General features: G+C 51.5%; 1 pseudogene; it reads right to left on the bottom strand.

Moving 5' to 3' along the window:
• Positions 1-8163: 8163 nt before the first annotated feature.
• LOC111741264 lies at positions 8164-8282 on the bottom strand (annotated as a pseudogene).
• Positions 8283-9478: the final 1196 nt, after the last annotated feature.

The raw sequence follows: 9478 nt of genomic DNA, 5'->3' as shown, positions 1-9478 counted from the left end.
AATGAAAAAAAGGGGAGCAGAGAAGGCAGGAGGCCACGAGGACCCAGTTCTGGTGGCGACTCTGCGGTAAGGGGCCGAGAGCGAGGCATGAAGAGAGAGCTTGGGAGCAGCCATCGGCTGTGGGAAATCACCGGTGTCACGTAATGGCAAAAGAGAATTTTGGGTGTGGCTGTGGGTTATAAAATTATAGATCCCTTGACTTTCTTTGCAAAGCATCGGGAAAGCTTGGGATCGATTTTAATTATTCCAATGAAAAGTTGTGTGGAGCCTAGATTACTTTGTATACCAGCCATCCATTGCAATGTGATAAATTACTCGAAAACTGAGCCAGCTTCCAACGAGCCACATTTATCATCTTACGGTTTCTGTGGCACGGCTCACCTGGGTCCTCCAGGCTCCACTGGGACAGGGTGCCCTTTCCAGCTCATTCGTGTGGGTGATAGGGGATCGGCTCCTCACAGAGTGTTGGACTGAGGACCTCACTTTGTCTCTGGCTGTTGACTGGAGGACATCTTCAGTTTCTTGTCATAGAGACAGAAACCTCCCCATAGGGCAATACAGCATGGAAACTGGTTTTGCCAGAGAGAGAGAGAGAGAGAGAGAGTCAAAACAGACATCTTTCAGAGACAATTTTTTTTTTTTTATGGAAGGAGGCAGTGAGATTCTTTGTGGTTGATGTCAGTGACTTTTGTTAAAAATAGAAATAATATTCTCCTGTCTCTACTACACGCTTGGCCAAGAAGGTGGTCCAGTCCTTCAAGGGAGAGGGAATTCTTAACCTGGAATTTTATTTAAAATACAGACCTGTGTTGCACGCTCCAAATAATTCCTGGCTATGCCTTGGAAGTTGAGTCCACTTCGAGGCTCCGGATTGCCTTCATGGGCACCTTTCGACGGCTGCCATTGAACAAACAAATTGGGTTTTTGGCACCCATGGGAAATGCCATCCATGGATGCCAGGAAGCCCATGTCCCTAAGACTCACAAATGCCCCCCGCCCCCACCCTAACTTTGAGGCTGTGGCTCTTCCAGGGGTGGCCCAGCTAAGTGGCCTGGATCTCTTCTCCTCCCTGCATCCCCAAGCCTCATTTTGGAAGTTGCTCGTTATGCGGCCAGCATCCACTCAACATAATGTGCCTTTACCTGCCAATGTGCTTTGAGGGATATTGTTAGCATTAAATTTGCCATTTACATTTTCATGTCTGACATAATTGAGGAATGAATGCTCTTATGAAAATTAAACTTGTGGTTCTCCTGGGCTGCTGTAACCCTGTTAAAATGTAATGTGATTTTTGATGCTTCTTCTTGAGGTTTTTATTAAATAGAATATCAGGATGACTAATTCCCTGAGCCTAAATGCAGGCTGGGAAGAGCATTATTGATAGGGCTATGTCCAAATGGTCCTCTGTGCTCAGCCTCTAATGGCCTAATAATGCATTATACTTGAATCAGAAATACTTTGAGTTGTAGTGCTTATTGCCATTATTGAAAACACCTGGATGCTCCATTCATCAAGGTTACATCCGAAGGGGCCCATTTGTTTATTAGGCTGTCAGTAAACATCTTTATTTGGTCTGGATTCAGCCACATTTGGCCATGCTGGAGAGAGCTCAGATCCAGCCCGGGGACCTCTTGTGGTTTCTCCTGATTAGTTTTCTCTTTAAGAAGAAAGCGAGCTAATGAAAAGTTGGGAGTGGCTCTATAAAGACCACGTTCGATCTCGCGTAATCTGCGGGATGGTAGCAGAGATCAGGGCGGCGGCTCCTGCAGGTCTGGGTGGTGCCTTCTGTCAGCAGCTGCCCGCGTGGCCTCTCTGCCCCCTGTCCTCTCAGATGCTGCCAACACTCGTCAGCTCCGACCCCTCGAGGTTGTCTGCAGCTCTGCGTCCCTCTGGATGTGGAGCGTGGGCCCGCACACCCCGGAAGGGGCACGTCTCCCCTGTCTGTTGCCTCCTGCAGGGCAGAATCCAATCCTCCTCGCTGATGTCCAGAGAGTGCCAGGGCCCTCTCACAGATGTTGCCTGACCCATGCGCGCCATCTCTTCGAGGAGGCTTTGGTAGCGACGATTGTGATTAAACTGGAAATACTTCAGGATGCTTTTTAAAAAAAGCTATGTTTTTTTAAAATAATTATGTTTGAAAATGAATGCGACAAATATCCCGCTGCATAAGACATAAATACATTGCTTAATGGATTTTTATGAAGTGAAAAGCCCGTGTAAACTCCTTCCCCCGCCGTCCCCCGCCACCGTTGAGCTCTAAAACTGTGCCAGCAGCCAGGGCCCCCCCCCCGGTGCCCCGCCCAGGTCATTCAGGTGGGCTACGAGATGTGAGTCTGTAGACCCCCTAGGACTAGCCACCAGATCCATCCAACTTTCCCTTTTAAAAGCACCTACCCTTTGCTTTCCAGTCCCGATTAAAATGCACCGAGGAATGAGGGATGGAGGGTTGCCCAAAGCAAACAGCTCAGCGGACGCAGAGAAAATCTACCCAGCAGCAAAAGTCTGAGCCTCAAACCCCAAAGCTTCTCCCTATGGTTGCCCAGACTTCCTGGGACATCCGTTCCAGCACTGGGTGGGTTTGTGATTGTGATCATAATGCGAGCGTCTCCATACCCCTCAAATTGTATGTGTGTCTCATGGAATGCATCAGGGAAAGCTGAATTTGCAACGGTTCAAGACCACATACTCGGGGGGTATTCTGTAACTGCCACCCCAAAAGGGGAGCAAAATCTGTCAAGGATGAGCATGTGCTGGTCCTCAGCGCCCCTTGGCTTTTAGTGTCTCTTTGGGGACCGCTCCATGATCTTTTTGGGCTTCCCTGGCTGTGGGAGTCACAGGTGGCCTAAGCAAGAGGGGGCGTGGCTCAGGTTGGCTGTCAGGTGGCCTCAAGTCTCTGGGGCCGGGAGGGAGGTCGGATAGGAAGCTAGGAAACTCCATTCTCTCTTGCAAGTGGAAATTACCTGAGCACAGTTCTCACTCCCAAAGTCCCCAGAAGCTCTCCCGTTTTCACATTTCTTTTTTTGTTTTCTCTAGAGTCTTCATGTAATAAGACTCTATTATAAGTCTAATAAGACTTATCTTCCAGAGCATCAATGATTCATCATTCTATAAAACTGGCGTCAGTTTATACACATATTTAGAGATTTTAACAATGTTAACACTAGGCCCATAATTTTTTTTTCACACTTCTACCCCTGAGGAAAGCGTGGGCTGGGGCGAGGCCAAGGTCTTCACACCTGCTGCTCTGAACCCCCTGCTTGCTTGGCGGGCTGCGCATGCGCCTTCATCTCAGGCCCGCATTTATCGGGGTTCCCCGCTCTCGTGCCGCACACAGACCGGATTTCCCTCAAGGGATGACCTGGCCCTTTCCTGTCCTTCTACGCCGCCGGTGCGAGGCTCTAGCTTTATTTCCAGCACTTGTGCTTTCAGAGCTTTATAGGCAAACATGGGTCAGCGGGATAAGGTAGGAGGTGGCCCAGGGGAGGCCTCACACCTGCGTTCCTATTCAGACTCTGCTCTTCCCTAATGTTATGACCTGGAGCAACTGTCACAGACTCCGAGTACCTCAGATTCCTCGCTCACACAGCGGGCCGGGGTTACCAGGAGTGAACGCGACGCCGTGGGTAGAGCGCTTAGCGCGGAACCCGGTATGCAGTCGGTGCTCAATTGATGTCAGCTCCCCCTCTGGTTTGCCTACTCTGAGATATTTGCTTAATTGCTTAAAAAAATGTCTTCTGGGACCATGCTGCTTCATTAGAAAGCGTAGTTCTCAGAGAAAGAATTCTGGGGTGTGCCTAAAAATCAGAGAGATTCTGGGGCGTCCTTGAAGGCTGCATAGTTGGTGGCGCCTTTACAGAGGTGTCCGGGCAGGGCAAGGGCCGGTGGGTCCTCCTCGCTTGCTGGAGAGGCTGCAAATTCTCAGGGAAAACAGTTGCTACCCTCCACGTGACAGGCGGACCCTGCTTCTCTGGCTCTGGCGGTAACGCCCCCCCATGGAAGGAGGGGAGAGCTTGGGGGCAGATTTCAGACTTTCACTCCCCAGGGCCTGATGGGCTGGGGCTTCATGCAAATTGGCCAGTGAGTTTATAAAACCTGGAAGCAAAATCAGGGGAAAGGCCTGCTGGGGGAGACATTCAAAATAGTTAGCAGGCCTTCAGCCAGGACTGTCCAGAACTGTGCAGGGCAGGGCGGGCCCTCCTGGCCCGTGGGAATCAGCCCTGCCTCTGGGCTTCCCTCCCACAGGTGGCTGGTGCCCAGGAGCAGAGCCTCTTGTTTATTGTTCCCTTGATCACTGGTTCTGGATTTTACTCTTTTAATTCTCTGCGTTCTCTCCCATGGCCCAGGTGACTAGGCATGGATGGCATCCTGTCCTCTGCTCCCAGCATCCTTTCCACGAACAACTCATGAACGAGAAAGAACGTCAGGGCCTTCCCAGAGCGATGGTTAAGAAAAATGTCTGACCACAATAGGTAACTATTATGAAAACAAGCGAAACAAGGCAGGGCCTATGGCATGCTGACTAAGAGCTTGGCTGAGTCAAGGGGTCGGGGCTTAATCCTGGTCCTGCTGCTCCCAGCTGGTCACCCCTGGGCTGGTTGCTTAGCTTCTCTGATCTCAGTCACCCACAGGGTATGTGAGGATTAAAAGGGATTGCTTTGCTCAGTGCCGGGGCCACAGAAAGTGCTCAACGAATGTAAGCTCTTATCATCCTCGTCACGGACCAGGGGCAGGGGCGTCAGTCTGTTCTCTGCTGGTATTCCTCGGCTGCAGAGCACCTGGTGCTCAGGAAATACGTGAGAAATGAACGAAAGCATCTTCCAGGGAGAAAGGGTGCTTGCTGTTAGGTAGAGAACTGGAGGTCTGACGTAAAATCTTTTCTCTAAATAGATTCGGCTGCTGCTGACACCCCGCCCACCTTCTATTCAGACAAGATAAATCATTTTAAAGAGTCAGGGGGATCTGCCAGGCTCTTCTGCTTCTCCAAGTTCTCGGCCCCCCCCCTAGGAGCTGTGGTGTTCTGGCTGAGGGATGGGAGGGGTGTGGAGGGGACGGTGGCTTTGGCAGCAGGTGGACATGGTTTGAGACTCAGCTCTCGTCCTCCCTAGCTGAGACCCTGACGAAGTGACTCGATTATCAGAGCCTCAGTTTGCCATCTTATCTGGGGGTCGTGAGGCTTCAAAGTCTGTCCCATGTGGTTACCTGCTCATTAGATGCCATTGCCTTTTCCTGCAGATGATTAAACTGAGCCTAGAAATCTAAGGGAGGTGTTTTAAAGACAGTATTTCCTCCGAACTGTGGGTTTTCGGAATATTAAGCAAAATAATTTAAGGCATCTGAATGACCTGAAGGCTTCTTTAAAACGCAGACTCTCCCCCGCCCCCGCCCCCGCCCCCTCGCCCCCCCAGTGTCTGACTCGGTACGTCTGGGGTGGGCACAAGAATTTACATCTGCTTCAAGCTCCCTGCGGCTGCTGGTGGTCCTAGGCCCATCCTTTGAAAATCATTATTAAAAAGGCTGAAAGATGCCAGGAAAACGGGCCCTCAGAAAGCCTAACGGAGAACAACAAAATTAAAGTAGAATATCTCAAGTCTTCTAACGCCACATGCAAGGAAACAAAACGGCGGATGCTTTGTAAAAGAAAATGCACATTTATGAAGAGCTGTAGTCATCCATCCTGCCTCTGGCCTTGGAGGGCGAGCCTGGGGTTTCCTGGGGATAGGACGCCCTTTCTGCCAAAGGCCCTGGCTCCGGTGAAGACAGAGACGGTGCTGCCCCTCTCTCCTTCCCTCATCCTGGCCTCGTCAGAACCTCAACTTCTTGAGGTCGCAGCTGCCAAAGACAGGCTTTTCTTCAAGAAACCCGAAGCCCACAGAAAGTGCGTCTTCCTGGGGGACTCTCTCTGACCGGACGGGTCGCTGTGTGTGAGGGACACCTGGGAGGCACGATCACTCGCCTGGGTGGCATGATTGCTCACCTTAGTGGTTCTCAGCCTGGAACACACGAGAGTCACCTGGGGAAGCTGACAAAGGCTGAGAAGCCTGAATTCTTCCTTCTCTCTGCGCCTCCGACGGTGGAGGTTCTTTGTAAGTTTCGCGAGGGATTCTGACATGCATTCGGGGCTGAGAACCCCTGCTGGGGCCCCTGGCGATCCTGTCTCCCTCGATTTGTCCTGCTGCTACTCTCTGCTTTTCTGCACTGCCCCCTGATATTTCAGCAGGTGATTTGCTGACAGAGTATGTCCTTGACCAAACTTCAGTCCCTCTCCTCTGAGCCCTCCTACCAACGAGGCCTTGACTTCCGGCTTCCAGGCTTGTCTCGGCCTGGTCCAGTTTTAGCAAGAACCCTGCTAAGTTTGTTTGGACAGAATCTCCCACCTTCACTATCTGATCAGGGTGTCCTCAGCCTGGGTGACAGCTGGTCACCCTGGCCTGCCTTCAGCAGGAATCCTCTTAGGTCCTATTAAAGAGAATACCACAGGCCTCAAATGGCGTCACCTGTGCTAAATAAAGCACGTGATAGCAAACCTCAATTTCATACCTGACCTATTGCTGTTTCAAACTCTCCTGGAAATATAATCTTAATCAACCAGCCTGGAATTTTCTGGTGAATACCAATGATGTCATCTGTCACCTGGGCCCTCTCCAACCCCCACAGAAAGAAGAGGCTGTCTGCATGATAAAAGCTCTTGCAGGCCCCATCTCCTGAGCCCCCCATCCCTGAAGAAGATATCTTGGTCTAAAAATAATCCTTCTTCTCTTTTGTTACTAGCCCCCTGCTCCTCCCTTCTCCCTATGAAAACCCCTCAGTGGGCCCTTCTGGTTGCTAGTGGGATGTTGCCCCGATTCATGAATTGCTGAATAAAGTCAATTATACCTTCAATTCCTCGGTTGTATTTTGTTGCTAACAGTGGATGTAGTCAGAATCCACCCCCATCACCCCTGATGTTCCCTGCTAGTAATTTTTCATCCACTGACTCCACCCTCCTCCTTAAATTCCCGCTTTTCCTTGTTATATTCAATGTTGAGCCCAATCTGTCTCTCCTCGAGGCAGTCCCTGTACCTACCTCATCTGTCTCCAATAAAGTCTGTCTGACCCTTTTAATGTGTCATGAATTGTGTTTTCTTTCCCATCGTCCGCCAAGAGGCCTCTCTGTCTTGACAGTTCATGCTTTTGACGAGACATTTTCCAATCTGTGGCCCCGGAAACACTAGCGTCCCCTGACATGTTAGGAGAGAGAGAGGCAGGGAGGAAGGGGGAGGAGGAGCATCTTTTGGGTGCATACCCAGACGTGGAATTGCTGGAGCACAGGGGACTTCGATCCCGAATGTTTTGAGGAACCATCATAGTATCTTCCAGAGCGGCTGCACCGTTTTCCACCGGCAATGCACGGGGTTTCCAATTTCTCCACCTTCTCAGCAGCACTTACTGTGTTTGATTACGGCCCTTCTGGTGGGCGTGAAGTGTATCTCATTGTGGCTTTTATTTGAATCTCCCTAATGACTAATGATGGACATCGATTGAGCAGCCGAGGAGGCAGGCCCCGGGGCAGAGCAGCCCAGTCTGTCTGGCTTGAACAGTGGATCGCAGAGGCAAAGCCTTGTTTCTTGGCCTGGGTTCAAGCCGTCTGTTCCCACAGAGGGAGCCGTGCGCTGGGCAACTGGGAATCACAGCTGACTTTCCTAAGGAAAGGGTGACTGTCAGACCACCCCTCCTAAGACGAGTCCTCGGGGCCTGTTTTCTGAGGCTCCTCATCGCTGGGGAGGGCCACCGGGCAAGCAGCACAGAGGGACCTTCCAACTCCCAGACCAACAGGCTCAGCTACCAGCAATCCGTCCATAGTGACTGCTGAGGACTGAGGTCTGCAGATGGTTCCCTTGCACTGTAAACTGGCACATATGCAAAGACATTTGTATAATAACTGCTCCCATGCACACTTGTTTCCCTTCATCTTTCCAGAATAGAGCTAAGGAGAGTGAAATGAGCACTTCCAGGGACTGTGCATAATTTCCGCTTTTAGACTTGTTGTGTCCCCAAGGAGCCGTGTCACTCCTGAAACAGGATTTAGTTGTGTCCCTTGCAATTAGGGTTGGTGCGTTTTGATGTTGTAGAAAGTTCTATTTTCGTTTAAATTCTATTTCCCTTTATTATTTATTATTTTCCCCCCATCTACAGCACCTGGTCTTCCTAGGTGGTCTCCCATCCAAGTACTAACCAGGCCCGACCCTGCTTAGCTTCCGAGATCGGACGGAATCCGGCTTGTTCAGGGTGGCATGGACGTAGACTCTATTTCCCTTTAAACCGTGACCCGTGGATCTATTTTTAGCAAGGTAGGAGATAAGCACAGCCGAGGGTGACTAAGGGAGGGAGCACTTACCTTGCGAGTGAAGGTCGTTCGTGTTGCAGCCCACATGTAGCTGAGAACCGAGTCGCTCCGGATCGCCCCTCGGAATCGCGATTACGACACCGAGGTCTTGGCCCGCTCCTGCCCTACCTTTCTGCACATCTCTGCGCCCCGCGGCTCGAGCACTCCAAGTTGGTGACCACAGATACAAGTTTCGGTAAAACGGCCAATAAAATGCTGGAACACTAGGTGGCGCCAGTGCCTAGCCGATCTGCGCCTGGACGCCCGCATCTCACTGGCATCCGGTGTCGTGCACCGCGAAGGGGCAGCCCCTGGTGGAAACGGTGGCCGTTGAGTGCAGGGGCATCCCAGCCACTGTCTCCGGGAGCCCCCGCCCCACGTCCCCCACACGACCCCCACACGCTGCCACACTCTCCCCACGCGCCACAGACCCCCGATTCCCCCGCACGCTCCTCCGGGACCCCGTACGTCCTGACACTCATCGACTCCCCTTCACGCTCCCCACGCCCCTCCTTTCCCTCCCCGTCAGCGACATGCACCCCTACATGCCACGTGGACAAGGCTGACCGTGGGACAACACAAGCCCCGTGGACAGTGGTCAAGGAACACGTGGGCACCCTGTCCCATTGGGATTCCCGTGACACCCGCCCAGCGGGAGGGCGGGTGGAGGGAGTTAGAAGCCCCCGCGGTGTTCTGCAGGGTGGGGTGGGGGGCAGCTGGATGGGGTTTTGAGTCGGAAATCCAGGCCAATGGTCGGAGTAAAGAAAGCAGCATTCGCTGCTCACCTGAGTTTGTGGTTGAAAATTCCCACTACACAGACGACGCTGCGAGGAGACAAAGGCTGGAAGCTGCTCCCCTTACCGGGGCTCCATTCCGAGGGGAGTAAGTCACAATGTGTAATATACCGGAGTTTATGCAGTTTTATTCCGTTAGATTTAATTGCATTCATGCTACTATTCAGTTTTGCCAAAAATATGTCCAAGATTTTTTTTTTTTCTAATAACACAAAGAGCTCAAGTTTGGATGAGTTTAAAATAGTCACCCTTTAAGAGGATCTGATTGAATGTGTCCCCACATGGCACCAAGATCCGGGACACGAAAACTCAAAGTTCATGT

This window comes from Pteropus vampyrus, unplaced genomic scaffold (assembly GCF_000151845.1).
Source record: "Pteropus vampyrus isolate Shadow unplaced genomic scaffold, Pvam_2.0 Scaffold75, whole genome shotgun sequence".
NCBI lineage: Eukaryota > Metazoa > Chordata > Mammalia > Chiroptera > Pteropodidae > Pteropus > Pteropus vampyrus.
This window is presented reverse-complemented; position numbering and strand designations above follow the sequence as displayed.